At 46.5% G+C, this 24,769-nt stretch overlaps 2 protein-coding genes across 3 annotated transcripts in view; one reads left to right on the top strand and one right to left on the bottom strand.

Annotated features, from left to right (window-relative positions):
• The window catches only part of LOC140479139 (uracil nucleotide/cysteinyl leukotriene receptor-like), a 32,511-nt gene extending 29,053 nt beyond the window's left edge, over positions 1-3,458 (bottom strand). The window contains exon 1 of the mRNA XM_072573090.1: positions 3,259-3,458. The gene's annotated coding sequence lies outside the window, so the exon portion shown is untranslated. The remainder of the gene's footprint in view (positions 1-3,258) is intronic.
• Positions 1-24,769, top strand: part of LOC140479140 (LIM and senescent cell antigen-like-containing domain protein 2) — a 174,265-nt gene that overhangs the window by 124,002 nt on the left and 25,494 nt on the right. The window lies entirely within an intron of this gene.

Here is a 24,769-nt window from a genome sequence, read left to right on the forward strand (position 1 = left end):
AATCGTTACAGCTGGAGCCACTGACATACAAGGAAATCAATCCTAATCTGCTCCCCTCTCACCGCTCCCCCCTCACAACCACCCCCAACCTCCCTGGACAACCTCGCCACCTCCATGGAGATGGGAGTAGCTCCCTGGTTTTCTAACCCAATCGGTGTCCCACTGACGCTGTAAGACCCAGAGGATTGTCTGGATTGGGTGGGAGTGGGGGGGGGAGGAACTGAATAGAGAGGGAGTGCTTGCAGAAATCTAACAGAAAGCACAGCAGGGTGGGGGGGGGGGGTGTATGAAGTAACTCCCTAGAATAGAAAGGTGCTGGAGAATTCAAACAATGTGTTAAATGAATCCTCACCCTTCAATCGCCAGTTAGGTGTCACCTGTAAATAAATACTAAGTTACGTGTTACTAAACAGGAGGACTGGACTGAACCCAGTGCTGGGGAAATCCTTCTCACATGATGCCAGGGAAAGGTTAGAACTCAGCAGAGTTGGAACCTCATAAGAAATCCCTCAGGAATCCTTCCAACAGCCATTGCCTTCCCACTGTGTCAGTGCACGAGCAGTGGGAGAGGATTCAATGATCATGGATACTGTTAGTAGCAGTGTGCCTTGGTAATCTCCCTGCACCAGGCAGAAGTCGGTACTGCAGGTGCTGGAGGTTAGAGCCAAGATCAGAGTGGTGCTGGAAAAACACAGGCAGATCAGGCAGCATCCGAGGAGCAGGAAAATCGGCGTTTCAGGCAAAAGTTTCTGGTGAAGGGCTTTTGCCCGAAACATTGATTCTCCTGCTCCTGGGATGCTGCCTGACCTGCTGTGTTTTTCCAGCACCACACTGATCTTGGCCCTAACCTCCCTGCAGTGTTATACTCACAGAGTCAGAGAGATGTACAGCACGGAAACAGACCCTTCGGTCCAAGCTGGTCCATGCTGACTAGATATCCCAACCTAATCTAGTCCCATTTGCCAGCACTTGGCCCAAATCCCTCCAAACCCTTCCTATTAATCCACCCATCCAGATGCCTTTTAAATGTGTTGTTGTACCAGTACCCTTTTTTTTCCCCCCAGGGTAGGGGAGTCCAAACCTTAAGGGCTTGGGTTTAAGGTGAGGAGGGAAAGATTTAAAATGGGACCTAAGGGACAACTTGTTCACACAGAGGGTGGTACGTGTATGGAATGAGCTGCCAGAGGATGTGGTGGGGGTTGGTACAATTACAACATTTAAGAGGTGTTTGGATGGGTATATGAATAGGAAGGGTTTGGAGGGATATGGGCCGGGTGCTGGCAGGTGGGACTAGATTGGGTTGGGATATCTAGTCAGCATGGAGCAGCTATACATCTCTGTGACTCGATGACCTACCGAGCAGTTTGATCAGACAGAGTGCTGGCTGTGTAATGTCTCCCCTGGCTGTTCCCTCACACAATGTCAGCGATCTTCCAATTTTCTGCGGCGTGATTTGCAGAGATTCGGTAAGAGGTTCAGCCAGCCAACACGGAGATCGGAGCAGCCTGGTCTAACCTAGATTCCTCATCACACTCTCACATCCCTGACGTCCAGCCAAACCAACTCATTGATCCGTCAGATTGTCACAATCTCAGAGGCACTTCCAACGCTGCAGCTCAGGCTTTGATCAGGGGGAGGCAGCAGTGAGACAGAATAAGCCCTGATTTTTTTTAACCCCCTCCCCCCCGGGAGCAAACTCACACCTGAATATCACCTCCCGTGCCAGAGAAAATCTGCATGCTCTCTCTCCTCCTCTATCGCTGTCCTTTCTCTAGCTATCAATCCTAATCGGAAGAAGTCGCTTTGGACTCGAGACGTTAACTCTGTCTGACTTCACGGAAGTTTCTGCAGCTTCCTCTGTTGTTTCCCCCACCCCCCCCGTCCCCTGCTCCTTTCCCCTCTGTGAACTGATCCTCTCTCTCTCTCTGCTCCATATTTCCCGCGTCTGCCTTTGTCTTCCTCTTTTTAACCCCTTGCAGCCTGTTCCTTTCTCCTCTCTGATCTTCTGGTCTATTGTGATCCCCACTGACTCTTTACTGTTCCTCTATTTGCCGCCTGTCCCTCTGTTTTTTAATGCGGTGGGGGGGGGGGGGGGTGTACATCTCCCTCCCTCTGCTTCCCTCTCTCCCTGTTCCCATCTCTCTCTCCTGATCCTGAACTCTCTGTCTCTATCCCCATTTCCATTCTCTTCCCCCTCTTTCATACCGTCTCCCTCCCCCGTTCTTTCCATATTTCGTTCTTTCCCTTTTCATCCTCGTTTTTCTTCTCCGTTGTCCTTTCCCCCTATGTCTCCCCCTCACTGCCTGGTACTGTCTCTTGCTTTCCCAATTGTTTCTGACCTTTATCTGTATTCTCTCTCTCTCTCTCTCTCTCGCTGACTTCCTTCTCTCCGGCTTCTCTCTCCCCCTTTCTTTTATCTTCCATCTCTTTATTCCCCCCCCCCTCTTCTCCCTCTCCCACTCCTTCCCTGCCCCTTTCATTTCTACCTGTTCCCCCCCTCCCCCGTTTTACAAACTACCTGCCCTCCCTCTAACACTCGTCTGTCTGTCCCCTCTCCCTCCCTTATCTGCTCTCTCTCTCTCTCCCATCCATTTCTCGACTTCTCCCCCCCCCCCCCACCCCCCCCCCACCCCCGTCTCTTTCCCTCCCACATCCAACGTGTTATATCTTCAAACCTCCTCCCGGATGACCCTCCTCTACCTTGTAATTCCTCTCTTTTATAGCTCGTTCCCTTGTCACTGCTGCTTAATGCGTTCCTTTTGGAATGAATGTAGTTCCTACAGCTGGTCTTGAGGCAGGGCTATTGCCGGTGAGATGCTGCTTTGTCTCTGCACCAAAACGGGGAGGCTGATCTGTCACTGTCGCCAGGCCTCACCGTAGGGAGTCCCAGGGTGATAAGGTGCTGCCTAATTCCCAATCTGCTAGTAGTTCAAAAGTAGGACAAAAAAAAATACATCCTGGATAAACTTTTCTCTCTCTCTCCTCCCCATCTCGCTCATATTGTATGCACGTGTGTGCTCTTTTATTCAGATTCTCCCATCCTCAGTGGATAATTGCTGTTCTCCATCCAGCTCTCTTTCCCCACTCCTACCATCTGCATCCCCTCTATCTCTGAACCAACTCCACCCACCCCTCTCCCCCCCACCCCGCCCCTCTCCCCCCTGTCCCTATTACCTGTCACCCACCTGTCTCTCTCTGTTTCCACTCTGCCTTCCCCCCACCCCACCCCCCAGCCCGGAGAGTTGGGCTAGCCCTTACCTGCTTGTCTTGGGACTGCTGTCGGTCTTGGAGGGTGGGAAGGGGGCTTCTGACACTGCCTACTGATCCAGGTCCGGGGAGGGGAGGGGGAGGGCCAGTGCTTTTCACCCTGGACCCAGTAACATCTCCCAAGCGCTGCTCGATGTCCACACACCGCCCGTCACCCTGCCCCGTGTGCTCTCTGCAGGCTGCTGCCCCTATATAGCCAGAGGGGAACCGGCTATTGTCCGGTAGCCAACAGAGGGAGCTCATTGTGTGTGGAATGAAAAGAATTTGTTTTACAACAGTTCCCTCCACACCCTTCCCCTCTCCCACCACCCCCCCCCCCCCCCTCCACCTACTAAATCTTGCTAAGAGGAGCTCTATCATATTCATGTGTGTGTGAGTGGTTCCATTATAACAGCCCCCCTCAGAGAGTTGTCAGTGTGACTGATCCCTCACACGCACAATGGGGTGTCTCAGCGCAGATGCAACGGTGCAGGGGGACAGCGGGGAGTGAGAGAGTGAGGAAGGAACGCGAGGTGCCACGGCAACCGGAGGGAGCTTTCCAAAAACTTCCTGCGCCTGAGAGACGGCTATCCAGCGAACAGAGGCACCTTCAGTGCCCCAGAGATAATGTACATTCACTGTCTCGGTCTCAACACCTCCCATTCCCTCCTCCCCTCCAGGGTGGATCCACCAGCTCCTGGGTCCACCAGAGAGAGAGAGAGAGAGAGACACTGTCTGACTGGGAACCAGAGGGACACGGGATCCCTGCTTCACATCTGTATTGAGCCATTGCCCCCCCCAACCCCCAGCAGAGATCAGGCATTCTCACCCCCCCCCCCCCCCACCTCAGGTAGTAGAGTCATAGAGATGTACAACATGGAAACAGACCCTTCGGTCCAACCTGTCCATGCCGACCAGATATCCCAACCCAATCTAGTCCCACCTGCCAGCACCCGGCCCATATCCCTCCAAACCCTTCCTATTCATATACCCATCCAAATGCCTCTTAAATGTTGCAATTGTACCAGCCTCCACCACTTCCTCTGGCAGCTCATTCCATTCACTTTACGTGAAAAAGTTGCCCCTTTAGGTCTCTTTTATATCTTTCCCCTCTCACCCTAAACCTATGCCCTCTAGTTCTGGACTCCCCCACCCCAGGGAAAAGACTTTGTCTATATACCCTATCCATGCCCCCCATGATTTTGCAAACCTCTATAATGTCACCCCTCAGCCTCCGACGCTCCAGGGAAAACAGCCCCAGCCTGTTCAGCCTCTCCCTGTAGCTCAGATCCTCCAACCCTGGCAACATCCTTGTAAATCTTTTCTGAACCCTTTCAAGTTTCACAACATCTTTCTGATAGGAAGGAGATCAGAATTGCACACAATATTCCAACAGTGGCCTAACCAATGTCCTGTACAGCCGCAACATGACCTCCCAACTCCTGTACTCATTCAAATATATAATTTTAACATTAACTTGGACTGTGCCATCATCTGTGGCTTTTTATGATTTTTGTTTCAAATTTTGCTGATATTTTAGATGGTTTGCCCTAACCCTGTTTTTCCCATAGGCTCCGCTACTCTCTATAATGAGGTTGCACAAGAATGCAACTACCAGAATAGCAAACCAGAATGTATTTGAAAATAATAGGCAACTCAGGAGACCATGAAGAGTAGGGCCAGGACAGGGTCCAAGCCCTTTCCAATAGGCAGCTCCCCCAGGCGCTGTCCAATGGGAACCAAAAGAACTGTGGAGGCAGAGACAGGAGTTCGGAGGAAGGCTCACTCTGATTTCTCTCCACAGCTGCTGCCAGACCTGCTGAGCTTTTCCAGCTGTCTCTGTGTTCCTGTCCAATAAGAAGCAGGCCTCAGGCCTTTGTTGACCCTGTCCAATAGGGAGGAGGTGCTAAACACACAGCTGGCAGGCCACCAGGACACTGAAATAGGAGCAGGCCATTCGGGCCTTCGAGTCTGTTCCAATGTTCAATATGGTCATGGCTAATTCTCTATCTCAGTGACATTCTCCAACTCTTTCCCTGTACCCGCTAAATGCCTTTGGCGTCCAACCAATCTATTTCGACCTTTCTTAAGCATGCCCAGTGACTTGGCCTCCGCTGCATTCAGCAGTGGAGAGTACTACAAAGTCAGACCAGACATGTTATACTCCAACAGGTCTATCTGAAATCACGTAAGCTTTCGGAACACAGCCCCTTCGTCAAGTGCAGGGCACACAGATGCAGAGAGATCAAATAAGGTCATACAACTGGCATTAGTGGAGTGTCAGATCATACATCTCTGCAAGTGGCTGAGAGTGTTAATCAGGTTGGTTCCAGGCTAAAACTCTGAGGCAAGGACGAAAATGAGGTGCTGTTCATGGAATCCCTAGAGTGTGGGAGATGACCATTCAGCCCGTCATGAAGAGCATTCCACCCCATTCCCATAAGCCTGCATTTCCCATGGCTCACCCACCTAGCCTGTACACTTTGGGCAATTTAGCATGGCCAATCCAGCTAACCTGCATATCTTTAGATTGTGGGAGAAACCCTCGCAGACAAGGGGAGAGTGTGCAAACTCCACCCAGACAGTCACCCAAGGGTGGAATCGAACCTGGGCCCCCGGTGCTGTGAGGCAGCAGTGCTAACCCTTGAACCACCATGCTGCCAAAGCTCTTCCAGCTTGTGCTGGGCGTTGCTAATTCTAGTCTCTTTTATGAATTTTATGTTTCAATTAGATCGCCCCTAATTGTTGTAACCTTCAGAGATTGCACACCCATTTTATTCAATTTCTCCTCAAAGAACTAATTGCAACAACTGTGCTCCTCCCAAGATAAATATATCCTTCTCGGTAAAGAAACTAAAACTATTCACATTTCCCTAGATATGATCTGACTAATGTTATATGCAATTGCAGCAATGCTTTCTTACTTTTTCAAACCAATCCCCTCACAAAACAAACTATCTAGTTACACTGGCTACATGTTAACTCACTGCAGTTTGGGAACTAGGGCACCCAGATCTCTCTGCTTGCCAACATTCACCACTCCTTCACCCACTTTCAGAGAGAAAGTTGAAATTTTCACATTCCCCCAGTGTTATATTGCACCTGCCATCTTCTTAGCCAACCACTTAAGCTGTGGATATCCATTTGTAGCCTCCTTTAGTTCATGCCCCCACCACTGTCAGCAAACCTGGATGCATCATACAGCCATCCAGCAGTAACACTGTGTCATCCTCACTTAATTCTAATGTTTTGTTTTGTCCATTGATCATTCCTCATTCAGTGCAAATATATTGTCCCGAGTTGTACTTTACGTAACAATGACATGTTGCATTTTATGGAATGCCTTCTGCAAGTTCAAATATACTACATCCACTGGTTCTCCCTTATCAGTCTGTCCCTGTAATTCCAAGGGGCGGCCCATTGAATTGGTCCAATTGTGGGGCAAAATACTGCTGTGGTTGTACAGAGCAGCAGACTGCCCCTTTCTGGTTTATTGGGAGGATTTACAGGCCGACAATCAATCTGTCTGATCACATGATCAATGCACCTTCTCTGACCAACCAATCCCAGCATTTCACTTGAACCAAGACCTGTCTGTTCATTACCTTAGTGATGCCAGACCTCTTAACTCTTCCTTATTTCCTGTGCTTACCATACCAGGAAAAAAATCAAATCGATTTACTCTCTCATAAAACCGTATCGACTCTACCTCTTCAAATTTTGATTTTTCAAATGCCTGTTGCCATGTCCATGATAAATAATCCCTCCAATTTTCTCTCTCTCCTTTTGGATAATGGTTTGTATTTGCTAACTTCAAATCAATCAATGCCTTGATATTAAATGGTGTTGCCAATACTGAATGCCCCACTATCGCCATCCTTGGTGTTACCACTGACCAGAAACTCAACTGGACTGGCCACATAAACACAGTGACTACAAGAGCAGGTCAGAGGTTAGGAATACCACAGTGAGTAACTCAGCTCCTGACTTCCCAAAGCCATCTACAAGGCCCAAGTCAGGAGGGTGATGGAATACTCCCCACCTGCCTGGATGGGTGCAACGCCAACCACACTCAAGAAGCTTCACGTAATCCAAGACAAAGCAACCCATTTCATTGGCACCACCTTCACACGCTTCCAGTGCCTTCACCACTGATACTCAATAACAGCAGTGTGTACTATCTACAAGGTGCACTGCAGAAATTCACCAAATATCCTCAGACAGCCCTTTCTCAACCCGTAAACACTTCCATTTAGAAGGGCAATGGTTGCAGATGCATGGAAACACCAGCCCAGACACGTTCCCTTCCAACTTGCTCACAATCCCGACTTGGAAATAGATTGCCATTCCTTCACTGTTGTTGGGTCGAAACCCTGGAATTCCCTCCGTAACCACATGGGAGATGTATCTACATCCCAAGGGCTGTAGTGTTTCCGGTAGGCAGCTCACCAGCTCATTTTCTTCAGAGTGAGGATGGATGAGGAATAAACATTGGCACCGCGGAGATGCCCACACCCAATGGAAAATAATTTGCAACCAAAAAATGACTTTTGTCTCGTTGCCAACCCCTAATTGTTCTTGAACTGAGTGGCTTGCAGACTTACAAAGGGCAGTTAAGAGTCAACCACATCACTGTGGGTCTGGAGTCACATGTAGGCTAGTCCAGGTAAGGATGGCAGATTTCCTTTCCCTGTGAACATTAGTGAACCAGATGGGTTATGACAATGAATGATAGTTTCACAGTCGCCATCACTAAGATTATCTTTCAACTCGAGGTTCAATTCATTGAGTCGAAATGCTGCCAGAGTGAGATTTTGAATCGATGTCCCCAGAACAGTCTGGGCCTTGGTGATATTATCACCGTGCCAAAGTTATCCCTTGGCATTGTTGATTTGTTCCAATCCCAATCCTTCCCATCCCTGAGCCGGGGCTGTTTTGTATCCCCACCTCTTCAAGGTTTTCGACTGGTCTGTCGGTGAACGCCTGACCCTCCATTGTCACACCCGGTCAGTGACCTCCATCTCTGTGAATGTGCCTTGTCAGACACAATGAGCAGTTATTCTGTCTCTAAAAGGCTGCTTTCTCTGACAGCCGCCTTCTCCTCAGAGCCATTTGTCTGAAAGCTATCTCCAAGTGTGTCCTCAATCCAGGGCCTCAGAACAAAACTGTAATTTCTATTCACTGCGACATAATAGGAAGTTTGAGTGGCCTCTGTGGGCCGCTAGGGAAGGAATGTTAAGGACGTCATGAATAGTGCCATGAATTGTCCCTTTCAGGGTACCCTTAGCATTTGTTCACCTTTGACCTTTCAGGACTGTTTTCACTTCACCACAATAATGGAAGGACCCCCCCACCCCCGGTCTAGCTTTTAGGCTGGTAAAAGGAAGCCATTCAGCCCATCATGGCTGCACCAGCTCCCTAATGATCACTGTGACTTAGTGCCATTCTCCTGCCTTTGCCCCATAACCCTAAGGATTGTTTCTGTTTAATGAACCAGCCAATGCTCTCTCGACTGTCTCAATTGAGCACGGCTCCCCCACGATTCCAGACAGAGCACTGCAGACTTAAACTATGACCTTAAAAGTTTCTCTCACGTCAAAGCTGCTTCTTTTATGCCTTCTTTCAAATAACTTGCTTCTTTTAAGATTCTTGATCCTTTTATGAACGGGAGCAGGTTCTCCCTATCCACTCTGTCCAGGCCCCTCATTATTTTGCAGACTTCTAAGTTTCCTCTTAGACTTGTCCTCTCCATAGAAACAATCCCAATGTCTCCAATCTATCCAACTGACTGAAGGATTTCAGCTCTGGCACTACTCTTGTAAATTATTTCCTCCATGCCTGCAGGCTTGAAGCTGGTAACGGGGAGGAATGGTCAAGGTGTTGAAAAGAAAGAGTTGTCTTTATGTAGTGCCTGTCACCAGACATCTCAAAAGTGATTTACAACAGGCAGAAAGTTTTCCAATGCAACCACTATTGCAATCTCAGAAGCGTGGCAGCCATTTTGCACACAGCAAGATCCCACAAATGGCAATGTGATAATCTTGCAGATTGAGTGACAAATGTTGGACAGAATACCTGTGAGACCTCTCCCTGTGCTTCTTTGAACCTACAAACCTCAAAAACAAGATTGCTCTCAACAGAGCCAACTTCCCGGGAGAGGAAAGTCAGTGTTGTATAGCAGAGTTAAACTCAGCAACTCGCATATAGAAGGGTCAAAGATTTTGACAACATTAACATAACATTGGCAAAGAAGGTTACACCAGGTAAAAATTAAAGGTTAAAATTAAAGATGTTATACTGAATAACATGTGTAACATGCTTTTTGAATTCATGGCACAAATAATATTGAGAGTGACCTAAAAGCTATTCATTGTATGTAAACAGTTGGATCTTGTATCAAAGTTATAGAATCATAGAGATGTACAGCATGGAAACAGACCCTTTGGTCCAACTCATCCATACCAACCAGGTATCCCAACTTAATCTAGTCCCACTTACCAGTATCTGATCCATATCCCTCCAAACCCTTCCTATTCATATACCCATCCAGATGCTTTTCAAATATTGCAATTGTAGCAGCCTCCACCACATCCTCTGGCAGCTCATTCCATACAAGCACCACCCTCTGTGTGAAAAAGTTGCTCCTTAGTCTCTTTTATATCTTTCCCCTCTCACCCTAAACCTATGCCCTCTAGTTCTGGACTCCCCCACCCCAGGGAAAAGACCTTGTCTATTTAACCCTACCCATGTTCCTCATGATTTTATAAACCTCTGTAAGGTCACCCCTCAGCCTCCAGCACTCCAGAGAAAACAGCCCCAGCCTGTTCATCCTCTCCCTGTAGCTCAAATCCTCCAACCCTGGCAACATCATTGTAAATCTTTTCTGAACTCTTTTAAATTTCACATCTTTCCAATCGGAAGGAAACCAGAATTGCGCACAATATTACAAAATTGGCCTTTCCAATGTCTTGTACAGCCACAACATGACCTCCCAACTCCTATACTCAATGAAGAAACGCATACTAAATGCCTTCTACACTATCCTATTTACCTGCAACTCCACTTTCAAGGAGCTATGAACCTGCACTCCAAGGTTCATTAGTTGAAAAAATTTACAAATGTCAACAATCATGCATTTACCGAAAGAATTAAAGCCTCCATCGGAAAATGGATCAAGCCCTACCATAGAGAAGTTAACAAAATAATTCTAGGTTGAAGGTTCACAATATTGCCGGAACGTGTAGTGAGGCTGAGGTTTGGCAACGTTTCAAAACCCAGCAATGTGTGATACGGAAATTGATAAAGAGAGATAAACAGAATGAGAGCAAACTTGCAAGATCTATAAAAATAGATTGCAAGAGCTTTTACAAGTGTGGAAACAGGAAGAGATTAGAGAAATGGAAAAAAAAAATGCCTTTGAGGCAGAGATGGGAGACATGATCGTGAAGATTAAAGAAACGACAGAGAGGTTGAACAAATACTCTCATTCGAAGACATAAAGGATATGTTGATAGTTGTGAGGAACCAAGTGTGAGGAACTCCTTGTAATTAATATCTGTAAAGGAAATGTATGACAGAAAATGATGGGATGAAAAACTTAAAAATTCATAGCATCCTACAACCAGGTTTTTAAAAGAACAGAGTGCAGTGAGAGTGAATATAGTGATATTGACTTTTCAGAATTGTCCAGATTCTGGACGGTTTCTTTTTTTATAATCAATTCATGAGGAATGGGTTTTGCTGGTTGGACCCAGCATTAATTACCTGTCCTTAGCTACCCACCAGAAGGTGATGATGAGCTACCTTCTTGAACCACTGCAGTCCATTTGGTGTGGGTGCATCCACAATAATGTCAGGGAGGGAGGGAATTCCAGGATTTGAACAATGAAGGAATGGCAACGTATTTCCAAGTCAGGATGGGAATGTGGCTTGGAGGTTACCTTGCAGGGGGTGGTGTTCCCATGTATCTGCTGCCCTTGTCCTTCTAGATGGAAATGGTTGTGGGTTTGGAAGGTGCTGTCTGAGGATCTTTGGTGAATTTCTGCAGCGCATCTTGTGTACAGTTCATACCTGGACATTTTTCCATATTGTTGGGTAGATGCCAGTGTTGTAACTGGTCAGGAACGACTTGGCTATGGGAGCAGCAAGACTTCAGAAATATTGCCAGAATATTGACAAGGCCCATAGCCTTTGCAGTATCCAGTACCTGTTTTGATTTCACATGGAGTGAATCGAAGTGGCTGAAGACTGGCAATTATAATGCTGGGGACCACTGGAGGAGGCCGAGTTGGATCATCCACACGGCACTTCTGACTGAAGATTGCTACGAAAGCTGCCACCTTATCTTTTGCACTGATGTGCTGGGCTCTTCCACCGCTGATGATGCGGATATTTGTGGAGCCTCCTCCTCCTCCTCCAATGAGTTGTTTAATTGTCCATCGCCATTCCCGACTGGACGGGGCAGGCCTGCAAGAGCTTAGATCTGCTCCATTGGGTGTGGGGTCACTTCGCTCTGTCTATCACTTGCTGTTTGGCATGTAGGTAATCCTATTTGGCAGCTTCACCAGGCTGACACCTCGTTTTTAGGTATGCCTGGTGCTGCTCCTGGCATATCCTCCTGCATTATCCTTTGGACAAGTTAATTTCCCAGCTTGACGGTGATGGTGGAATGGGCATCGCTTGGGCCTTGAGCTTACAGATTCTGGTTGAATACAATTCTGAGGCTGAAAGCCTATGTTGGGATATCTGGTCGGCATGGACGGGTTGGACTGAAGGGTCTGTTTCCCTATGACTCTGTGACTCATGGATGCCCAGCCTTGAGTTGCTGGATCTGTTTGAAGTCTGTCCTATTGAGCAAGACCATGCAACACGGAAGGTGTTCTCAATGTGAAGGCAGGACATTGTTTCCAAAAGAACTGTGCCGCGGCGAGTCTAACCGATCATGGACAGACCCGTCTGTGATAAATAGATGAATGAAAATGAGATCAAGTGTATATATTTGTTCCCCCTTGGTTCCCAGTCTGGCAGCTATTTCCTTTTGGACCCAACCAGCTTTGACCAGTGGTGCTGCTGCCAAGCCACTCTTGATGGTGGGGATTTGGAATGCCCACCCAGAGCACACTTTGTACCCTTACCATCCTCGGTGCTTTCTCCAAGTGATGTCCAGCGTGGAGGAGCACCGGTTCATCAGCCAAGGGAGGACTGCAGGAGGTTTGCTTGTCCATGTTTAAGTTGAAGCCATGAGACTTCATCGGGTCTGGAGGCAATATTGAAGACTCCCAGGGCAACTCCTTCTTGACTGTCCCCCACTGTGCCACCACCTCTGCTGGGTCTGTCCTGCTGATGGGACAGGACACATGCAGGGACAGTGATGGTGGTGTCTGGGACATTGACCGTAAAGTATGATTCGCTGAGTATGACTGTTGCTTGACTAGTCTGGAAGACAGCTCTCCAGTTTTGGCACTAGCTCCCAGATGTCAGTCAGGAAGACTTTGCAGGGTCAGCAGGGCTGTGTTGTTTGTCATACGTTTGGGTGCCTAGGTCAATGCCAGGTCATCTTTCTGTTCTTTGTTTGGTCTTCGTCGTGGTTTGATACACCTGAGTTGGTTGCTAAGTATTTCCAACCGCAGAGTCAAGAATCAGCCAGATTGTTGTGACACTGGAGTCATGTGCTGGGTCAGACTGGGTAAGGAGGGCAGTTTTTCTTCCCTAAAGATGATTAGCCAAGCAGATTTTCAAATAAAAAAATGTTTTTTTAGGATAGTGGACTTATAAGGTCACTGTTTGAGACAAGGTGGATTAGCTGTTGTGAATGCAGGGTTACAGGGAGAGGAGACGGGGGTGGGGTGGGTCTGGGTGGGTTGCTCTTCGGAGAGCCAGTGTGGACTCGTTGGGTTGAGTGGCCTAAAATGTAGAGATTTTATAATTATATGACTTGTTAAATTACCCTCACCCTTCTTCACATCAGCAAGCTTTATCACTTCCATAGAATCATGGAATGACAGAATCCCTAATGCAGAAAGAGGCCTTTCAGCCCATTGAATCTGCACTGACTGTTCAAGAGCGTCCTACCCCTATCTCCACATTTCCCAATGGATTTTCCACCTAACCTACACATCCCTGGACACTATGGGCATGGCCAATCCACCTGACCTGCACATCTTTGGACTGTGGGAGGAAACTGGAGCACCCGGAGGAAACCCACCCAGACACTGGGGAGAAAGTGCAAATTCCACACACATGAGGTAACTGTCCCTCGGTTTTGCCCCTCTCTCGTCTTCCTTGCACCCCATTTATCTGGATTTCATCCCCCCCCCACCCTCGGTGATGATTGTGTAAGACATTCTGTCACATGTGGGAGCTGTCAAAGCTGGACCATGGACTCGGGAGGGTTGGGAGCCTGTGTTGATTCTGAATACTTCATGCTGCTGATGTGAACAGAATGTGCTTTATTTGAGCTCGTCGACTCTGAGAGAGTTGATTTATGGGAATACAGATGTTTTCATACAGAGAACTGAAGAGAGAAAACAGCAGCTGTGAGTGGGACTGAGTGAGAGCCGTGAACCCGATAACATAGTCACAGAAAGAATATCTCTATCAATTCATCCAGGCAGACACAGGGAGCATTTTCTGCATTTCAACAGCACTCATTCAGTCCCTTAATACACTGACTTTGATTTTAACTGTGAAAAACATTGCCAATTTAAACAAAGCTCCTGGCCTATCAAAACACCAGTTAGCTTTGGATAACCAACTCCCTTAAGGGATAGTTGAGATGAGAACGTAGACGACAGAATATAATGTAGAGCCACACAGCCAATCTTGACAAAGGTATATATCAAGAAAGGCATAACCTACAATTCAGAATTATATCCCATAATCAATTTTAATCAGTTCGCAAACGAACTTGTGTTTAATCAACATGTTTTATAACTCAGGAAAATCCCAATCTTAATTGAAGCCAATGAGATATATTTTGAAGTGTAGGCTCTATTGTGATTTAAACATAGAAAGGATAAGGATAAGGGAGGGTTTGAGACCATTCATTTTAATCACCCACCTTTTCTAATCGTGTTTTGAAAGGGTCCCTTGCGGTTTGTGGTGTATATGTATCCACGAGTTAGGATTAAATATCCGGGAAATGATTAAGAACTTCTTGAACAGTAAATAAATCGATACTGTGGTTGGTAGCTCAGCTGCAGGACTGGTCAGATGGGGCGGACCAGTGGCAAATGGAGTTCAATCCAATGCTTGAGAAGTGATACATCTAGGGAAAGAGGAACAAGCCAGCGAATGCACAATCATTTGTAGAGTTCTGAGCAAAGTAGAGACACAGAGGAATCCTGCAGTGCACGTCCACAGAGTTTTGAAGATGGCTGAACAAGTGGTTAAGAAAGCACTTTCTTTCACTTTATTAGTCAAAACAGAAAAATAAAACAACAGAGACGTTATACTAGAGCAGTATAACACTATACTCCCTCCACTGCTGATGCCTCAGTTGCAACAGTGTGTACTATCTACAAGATACACTGCAGGAATTTACCCAGGATCTTCAGACTGCTCCTTCCAAACCCATGACCACTTCCATCTAGAAGGACAAGGGCAACAGATACATAGGAGCACTACCCTCTGGAAGTTCCCCTCCAAGCCACTTACCACTCCTGACTTGGAAATATATCAACGTTCCTTTACTGTCACTGAGTCAAGATCCCGAAACTCCCTCCCTCAGGGCAATTGTGGGCCAGTTATATGAGATGGACCAGGGAGTTGGAATAGGCAGCTCAATGCCACGTTCACATGGGCAAGGTGGGGCGCAGCAGGGATACCACTGGGCTAGTAAGTCAGCAACCCGGGCTAGTTCTCCAATTATTATGGGGACAAAATCCAACACTGGCAGATAGAGGCCATTTGGTGCATTGAGTCTGTACTGACCCTCCAAAGAGCATCCCACCTTATCCTCATAAGCACACAATTCCCATGGCTAATCCACCTAGCCTGTGCATCCTGCACACGATGGGCAATTTAACATGGCCAACCTGTCTAACCTGCACATCTTTGGACTGTGGGAGGAAACTGGAGCACCCGGAGGAAACCCACGCAGACACGGGGAGAATGTGCAAACTCCACACAGTCAGGATTTGAAGCTGTGGAGTTTAACTTCAGCTATTAAATCTGGTATAGAAAGCTCTTCTCAGTAATGGTGATTATGATCATTGTCATTGACTGTTGCACTAACCCAATCTGTTTTCATTGAAGCCCTTCTTCTGTCCTTCCTTGGTCTGGCCTGTGTGTGACTCCAGAGCCACAGCAAGGAACAGACTCTTATGTACCCCCTGAAATGGCCCAGCACGCCACTCAGATTAAGGGCAATTGGGATAACAAATGCTGGCTTTATAAATGATACCTACAAATCATGGGACTATCAGACTGAAACCCGAGTGAAGCCACAGCTATGGTACAGTTTACAGGCCTGCTGGCTGTATAACAGGATGGACGTGACCATTCTGGACAGGGTACCGAGGGGATTTAAGAAGGCCAGGAGTAACGAATTGTAACCGTGAGGATAGATTCAGTAGCCTGGGGTTGTTTGTTTTGGCTTAGAGGGGGCTGAGGGGAGACTTAGTTGAAGTTGTGAGGGACATAGAATGGATAGGAAATTCCTATTTACCTTAACAGAGGGGGTCGATAACCAGGAAATGTGGATTTAACGTAGTAATTGGCACAAAGGTGTGAGTCAACTTGAGGTGATTTCTTTGCACCCAGAGGATGGTGGCTTATAAAGGATGGTAGAGCCAGGAGCCCTCATCACATTTAAAAAGTCCTTCGATACGCACTTGAACCTAGAGTTTCGCACCAAGAGGTAGCTAGTGGGACGTGACTGAGCATTCTTGCAGCAAGATGGGCCAAACGGTCTCATTGCGCGCTGTAAATTTTCCATTCTTATCGTGAGAGACTTGCCTTTAGATAGTGCCCTTCATGACATTGGAATAGCCCAAAATGCTTGACAAGCGAGAATGCTGTCGTAATGTTGGAAGTTCAGGAGTCCAGCTGTACTGAGACTGCTCCCTTAAATAATCACCAGCTCCCCTTGTTTTATTTTCAGTGAAGTTGCTTGAGAAATAGATCACGGGATCTCTTTTACAGAAAAGGTTTACATAGCCTCATCTGAACAGCAGCACTTCCAGCAGCTCCCCACCGAGTGCCAGCCTAGATTTTACCCTCAAGCCTCTTGAGAGTGGCAAGGGCACCCATTATCCACTTGGCTGGGACCAGTGTAGTCTCTGCGTTTCACGTCAGCTCCCCCTTGGCAGTCTCGTCTTGCTGGGAAAGGGGATTAAAAAGCCAGTTAAACGTCTCAGAGAGGGCGAGACTCTCCCAAATCATTTGCAATCCTAGCCCTGAGATGCACCTGCAAGACATCAAATGCCTTTGCCAGCAGCTAAGCAGTCTGAATGGACATCAAAGTGCAGTGAGAGTTGACCCTGGGAAAGAGATACTCTGATTGACTTCCTCCTGGGAAGGTCAGGCAATGTTTACAGGGTACTGCATGTGGAGGGCGAGACTAATTGTCCCCAGTTAGTCTCCAGTGTTCAGGGAAAAGGGATACTCAGGTTATGCAAATAGAGAGCAAGAAAAAAAACCGCGTCTGATATGTGACCTCAAGGGATGTGAGATGCTGAAATGTAATGAAGACAAAATGATGAAAGTTTTTGAAGTAGGGAGCAGGGCTCACACAATACACTGCTGTAATTTACACCAGGGTCGTAGATTGTCTGAGAGCAGGACGTGTCACAGAACATACAAAAGATTCGACTCCTGTCACAGGGGTTCATGAGTTCGGGGCTGCTGTAAAAGCGATTAATACAATGAATAGGGAGGCCACCTGTCCTGAGTGAACTCAAATCAATATTCAGCCTAGTCTTAGTTAGGCATTAACTTGTTTCCTGGTCACATTCCCAACACTGTGCACTTTATAGAGGTCTCAAATCCACTCCCTCAGTGAAAGCATCAATAACAAGAATATTAGGACACACAGTCCAAGGACCTATTCCTGTTTAAGTCACTGTGAAACCATTTCCTCTGGGTGCTCTGGTTTCCTCCCCCAGTCCAAAGACGTGCAGGTTGGGTGGGTGGGTTGGCCACGCTAAATTGTTCCATAGTATCCAGGTATTTGCAACCTAAGTGGATTAGCAGGGTACTGGGATACGGTAGGGGAGTAGGTCTGGATGGGTTGCCTTTGGAGGGGCAGTGTGAGCTCAATGGGCCGAATGGCCTCCTTCTACCCTGTAAGGAGTCTGTGATTCGACAGATAAATGCAAGGTGTTGCATTTTAGGAAGACAAACCAGGGCAGGGCTTATGCAGTTAATGGGAGGGTCCTGGGGAGTGTTGTTGAACAGAGAGACCTAGGGCTGCAGAAAGTGGCAACACAGCTAGACAGAATAGTGAAGGAGGTGTTTAGCACATTTGTGCTTGTCAGTCAGAGCACTGAGTACAGGAGTTGAGATGTCTCGTTCCGACTGTCCAAGACATCGGTCAGGCCACATTTGGAGTGCCGCATACAATTCCGGTCACCCTCCTATAGGATGTAATTAAACTGGAAAGGGTGCAAAGCAGATTGACAAGGATCTGGAAGGTTTGTGTTGTAAGGAGAGGCTGGATCAGCTGGGACTATTTTCCCTGGAGTATCAGAGGCAGTATTGGGGTGGTGGGGAGGGACCTTATAGAAATTTATAAAATCATGAGAGGCATAGATAAGGGGAATAGCCGAGGTCTTTTCCCAGGGTAGGGGATTCCAAAACTAGAGGGCATAGGTGAAAGATTTAAAACAGACCTGGGAGGCAGCTGTTGTATGCAGAGAGTGGTGTGCGTATGGAATGAACAGCCAGAGGAAGTGGTAGATGCAGATATAAATACAAACTTTGGAAGGCTTTTGAGCAGGTTTGGGAATAGGAAAGGTTTAGAGGGATACGGGCCAAACGCAAGGAAATGGCACTGGTTCAGTTTGGGAAATGTGGTAGGCATGGAGAAGTTGGGCCGAAAGGCATGTTTCTGTGCTGTAAGGCTGTGTGGCTATAAGGAATGATTCTTCACGTTTATTCTGAAGGTGCTTTTTTCTGTGTGTGGACAGGGTTCAGGTTAGAGAGAGGTGGAACAGGAGACCACACGGCAGAGTCTGTCGGCCCACTGAAACGGCCCACCGATGGCAGAGTGCGGGAGACGTTCAGTGCCGACCTGATCGGGCATTTGCGTGTCAGGAGTAGACTGTTTTGTAAAATTAGAGACTTGATGTTGGAGTGTGGATTGGTCACGGGGACTGGAGTGTGTGTACTCTGTGAGGTTTTGCAGGCTATACCCCCTGCTCTGTTTGTTGACTCTGGCAGTCCAGCTCCACAGGGCTTGAATTTCAGCTCCTTCAATCAAAGCGGTTTCAAGTTCAAACACAACTTTCACACGGAACGGCCAGCCAACACCTGTCGTCAGGCTCAGTTGCAGACTGACACAAAAGCCTGGAAGTGCCCTCAGTCTGAACATTTACTGAGTTAATTTAGCTCGCTCGGTCGTTGGATTTGTGGAATGAGAATAGAGCCCACTTTATATCTGCACTGTTGGTGTTCCCAGATCTAACACACACACACACACACACACACACAGACACACACACACAGACACACACACAGACACACACAGACACACACACACAGACACACAGACACGCACACACACCACACACACAGACACACACACACATGCACACATACACAGACACACACACAGACACACAGACACACACACACAGACACACACACACACAGACACACACACAGACACACACAGACACAGACACACACACACACACACACACAAAGACACATATACACACAGGCACACATACACACACAGACACACATACACACACGCACACACAGACACACATACACGCACAGACACACACACACAGACACAGACACATACACACACACAGACACACACACAGACACACACAGACACACATACACACACACAAAGACACATACACACACACAGACACACATACACACACAGACACACATACACACACACAGACACACATACACACACACAGACATACACACACACACAGACACACATGCACACACACACAAAGACACATACACAGACACACATACACACACACAAAGACACATACACACACAGACACACATACACACACAAAGACACATACATACACACACACACACAAAGACACATACACATACACACACACACACAAAGACACATACACATACACACACGCAAAGACACATACACATACACACAGACACACATACACACACAAAGACACATACACACACATACAGACACACAAAGACTTATATACACATATACATACACACACACAGACACATACACACACACAGACACACAAAGACACATAAATACACACATACACACAGACACGCATACACACATACAGACAGACACACACAAAGACAAACACACACACACAAAGACACATACACACACATACACACAAAGACACACATACACACACAGACACACATGCACACACACAGACACACACACACAAAGACACATACACAAACACGCACGCGCACACTCACATACGTTCAGTCAGACATAGACACTCAGACACTCCTTCACACACACACATACACACAGACACTGACACATAGAGACACATACAGACATATATATACACACACCTGCACACACACACTCCTGCGCACACACTCCTGTGCACAGGCATCCAGAGTCCTAATCACATACATGTTAATTGAGACAAGTACACCCAAAGACACAAAGTTGCAAATGCATGCCCTCATCCGTATTTATGTGTGTGTGTATATATATATATATATATACACACACATACTTACACCTGCACACACAGACTCATTCCTGTACAAACACATACCCATGCACACACGTCTTTGTATATGCAAACACACACACTCCTATAAAAACACACATACACACAAACAGATGCACATAGTCTATTGTGAAGAGGGTGTTTTGGGGAATTAGTCAAGCTGCATAAATTCTATAATAACATTTCCAGACTTGTTCAAATACTGACCTCTGTTTTAAACTCCATGTTATTTTGTCCAATTTTGTGACTATCCTTGTCAGTCCCATTGCGTTCACCCACTTTATATGCATGTTTGCAGGCCTAGCGGTACCTTACCTCCACCATAGGTGGCCCTGGGACCAAACCAAAAGGATACCTTCCTTCTCCAGATTGGATGAAATACAAAACAAACCTTCAGCACGCACTTATGCCCAATCCATGAACCTAATGCCATCTGCCCAGAGCATGGTCTCTTGTAATGCTGTGCTAACTTAGTACCTATTTCCATCACCATTTTTATTTGATTGACGTATCATGCCAACTCCTTGGGTATTCTGGATGAATGCATCTCCAACAATTTGAAAGAAAATCAACACTACACCAGGACAGAGCAGCTCACTTGTTTGGCACCACATCCACAACCTTCAATATTCCCTCCCTCCCCCGCCGACGCTCAGTAGCAGCAGTACTATCTACAAGACCCACTGCAGAAATTCACTAAAGATCCTCAGACAGCTACTTCCACCTCGAAGGACAAGGGCAGCAGATACATGGGACCACCACCACCTACAAGTTCCCCTCTAAGCCAGTCACCATCCTGACTTGGAAATATATCGCCGTCCCTTCAATGTTGCTGGGTCAAACTCCTGATACAAATATATATACACACAGACATATTCACACAGTTGCAATACAGACATTCGCAATGACATAGATGCACACTTAGATGCACAGATATGAACACTTCCACATATACAGTGACACACACAGAGATACACATGCACATAGAAATATACACCCAGGCACACTTATACAGACACAAACACACAGATAGACACAAACACATACACACATATACGAAGACACACAGATGCACATATAGATGCACAGCCACATCTACATAATGTCTGACACTGCACACACACAGATGAACACATGACACACACTTCCAACTATAATTCACTGACTCTACAGTCTCTAACAATCCCTTTCTGTGTCGCATATTCCTTGCTCTTTCTGTTTAAACAAGGCCAAACTGTTGAGATCCTAAATGAGCACAGTGATTAACCTCTTTAATCAGATTCCTCAGTTTATCAAGCTAGTTCATAAGAAATTCTTTTAAGATTCAAAAACAAAGATCATTATTATAAGATGAAAAAAATAAATTTCCCATGAAACGATCTTTCTCCAAGGCACTTTGTCAGAAATTAGTTCCTGTGTTCTTACTACGATGTCAGTGAGACCTTCTGTATCAATTGAGAAGTAAACTGAATTGAACAAAACTGGAAATGTTCTTGTGCGCAAATGAGAGTTCTTGGCTTCGGGGCCTAGAAATACACTTTGAGTCTGTGCAGAGTTCTAAAAGAATTCTGTAAATAATGTCTGTTCATCATAAACACCCCAAAGAGAGTGGAAACTGCCAATTGCAACAAGAGAGTTAAAAATCACCCAACACCAGGTTATACTCCAACAGCTTTCGGAGTGATGGTCCTTCATCAGGAGGTTGTGACTATCACCTGATGAAGGAGCGACGCTCCAAAAGCTAGTGCTTCCAATTAAACCTGTTGGACTATAACCTGGTGTGGGGTGATTTTTAACTTTGTACACCCCAGTCCATCTCCAAATCATGCAACAAGAGAGTGAGAGAACCAACAGGAGCCACGCCCATGGTTTAAGACTCAGCAGTTAGTGGACATCTGGAATGCACTACCTTAAAAGGTAGTGGAGGCTGGAAATGTTACAACCTTTAAACAATATTTGGATGAACACTTCAAATAATACCGTAACATTCAAGGATTTGGGACAAGTGCAGGAAATTGGGACTAACGCCCTTTTAGTATTAATGCAGTCTTCATGGGCTGAAGGGCCTTTTCTGTGAATCTATGACTCTCCAAGGAAGCGTATGCAGGTAACAGGAAATAAGGAACGTGAAAAAGACAGTAGGGTCCAGGGAACAAGGAATAGTGAATGGAGAATAGGATGCAGGGAATTGGGAGTGGGAAACAAGGGATAGGAAGCAGGGAATGGAGAGTAGTAACAGGGAATAGGGAATGGAAGACAGGGAGTGGAAACAGGGAATACGGAACAGGGGACATAGAATAAGAAACTGGGAATGGGGAGCAGGGTATTGAGAATATTGAGTGGAAAACTGGGAGCACTCAACAGGAAATAACAGGCAGGGTACAGGGATTGTGGAGCAGTGAATTGAACAAGGAGCCAGAAACGGGGAGCAGAGAAAGGACTTTAAGATTGAATGTTGCGTTTTGTGATTTTCAAAATGATGAAATCATTTTAAGAGGATTGCAAGAACCAGCCAGGGGGCAAATGATCATTGTTGTGTGACTGGTCCACGGATCATTCCCCAATGTGTGGTAATGATACCTGCCCATTGTCTGAGGCAAAGTCAGTTTTATTCCCTGTGATAATCTAATTCCCTTAAAGGTGATTAGGTTCCCTACAGTATGGAAACAGGCCCTTTGGCCCAACAAGTCCACACTGACCCTCCAAAGAGTAACCCACCCAGTCCCATTCCGCTACCCTATATTTACCCCTGACATTATGGGCAACTTAGTCAATTCACTTGGCCTGAACATCTTTGGATTGTGGGAGGAAACCAAAACACTCAGCAGACCTGGGGAGAATGTGCAAACTCCACACAAGCAGTCGCCCAAAGTGGGAATCGAACCAATGTCCCTGGCGCTGTGCGGCAACAGTGCTAACCACTGAGCCGCCATGCCACCCATACTGGAGGACAGTGGAATACATCACAGTCATAGCAATCGGTGAGCGTGATGGTACAGTTCAGACTGATTTCAGTCGATTAATGCCAGTGGATTACAGGCAGGTTGATCCTTGGTCATTTAAGGTAATCAGGAAAACCTCCCAAGACCTGATGACTTTTACATTGTCCACTGATTGGGGTGAACAGGCTACAATCAGGCTGAGGTTCGCAGATCTAGTGGATTCCAGTCCCCCTACAGACTAGAACTTGGAGGAATGACTCGATCACAGGTAGATTGATCCCTGAAGATTGAAAGTAGATAGATATTTACAGATTGGAGTGAAATTGATGCCTACATTTTGGAAAGATTGAGGACTGATTGATCACTGTTGATTAACTGTTGTTGAGCCCTTGGGGATTTTATTGGGGAGAAAGTGAGGACTGCAGATGCTGGAGATCAGAGCTGACAATGTGTTGCTGGAAAAGTGCAGCTGGTCAGGCAGCATCCAATGCCCGAAACGTCGATTCTCCTTCTCCTTGGATGCTGCCTGACCTGCTGCGCTTTTCCAGCAACACATTTTCAGATTTTATTGGGGAGGCAATGATCTAGTGGCTTTGTCACTGGATTATTAATGTCCATGGGGACCTGAGTTTGAACACGACTGTGGCAGAAGGTGGAATTTGAATTCAATAAAAATCCATAATTGGGAGTTTAATGATGACCATAAATCCATTGTCAATGGTCAGGAAAACCCACCTGGTTCACTTTAGGGAAGGAAAATGCCATCCTTACCTGGTCTGGCCTACATGTGACTCCAGACCCTTAACGATGTAGCTAACTCTTAACTTCCTTCCGGGAAATTAGGGATGGACAATAAATTCTGGCCTATCCAGTCACACTCTCATCCTGTGAATAAATAAAAAAAACACATCGTACAATGAGGCATTTGCGAAAATCGCTGCAGATAGGATTATAGATGGATTCATATTGATTGGAAGGAGATGGATTTCTATAAATCTGAGGTTGATCCCCTCAGATTAAGGGTTTTAATGGCATGAGTAACAAAAAGATGGGGTACTGGGCTAATGGTCAGATACTTGGTAGTGTGGATGAGCAGAGGGATCTTGGTGTCCATGTACACAGATCTCTGAAAGTTGCCACCCAGGTAAATAGTGCGGTGAAGAAGGTATATGGTGTACTGGCTCTTATTGGTAGAGGAATTGAGTTCCGGAGTCCTGAGGTCATGTTGCAGTTGTATAAGACTCTGGTGCGGCCGCATCTGGAGTATTGTGTGCAGTTTTGGTCGCCATACTATAGGAAGGATGTGGAGGCACTGGAACGGGTGCAGAGGAGGTTTACCAGGATGTTGCCTGGTATGGTAGGAAGATCGTATGAGGAAAGGCTGAGGCACTTGGGGGTGTTTTCATTGGAGAAAAGAAGGTTTAGGGGAGATTTGATAGAGGTGTACAAGATGATTAGGGGTTTAGATAGGGTTGACCATGAGAACCTTTTTCCACGTATGGAGTCAGCTATTACGAGGGGGCATAGCTTTAAATTAAGGGGGGGTAGGTATAGGACAGATGTTAGGGGTAGATTCTTTACTCAGCGAGTCGTGAGTTCATGGAATGCCCTGCCAGTAGCAGTGGTGTACTCTCCCTCTTTATGGTCATTTAATGGGCATTGGATAGGCATATGGAGGATAGTGGGCTA

Source organism: Chiloscyllium punctatum, chromosome 6 (assembly GCF_047496795.1).
Source record: "Chiloscyllium punctatum isolate Juve2018m chromosome 6, sChiPun1.3, whole genome shotgun sequence".
In the NCBI taxonomy this organism is placed as follows: domain Eukaryota; kingdom Metazoa; phylum Chordata; class Chondrichthyes; order Orectolobiformes; family Hemiscylliidae; genus Chiloscyllium; species Chiloscyllium punctatum.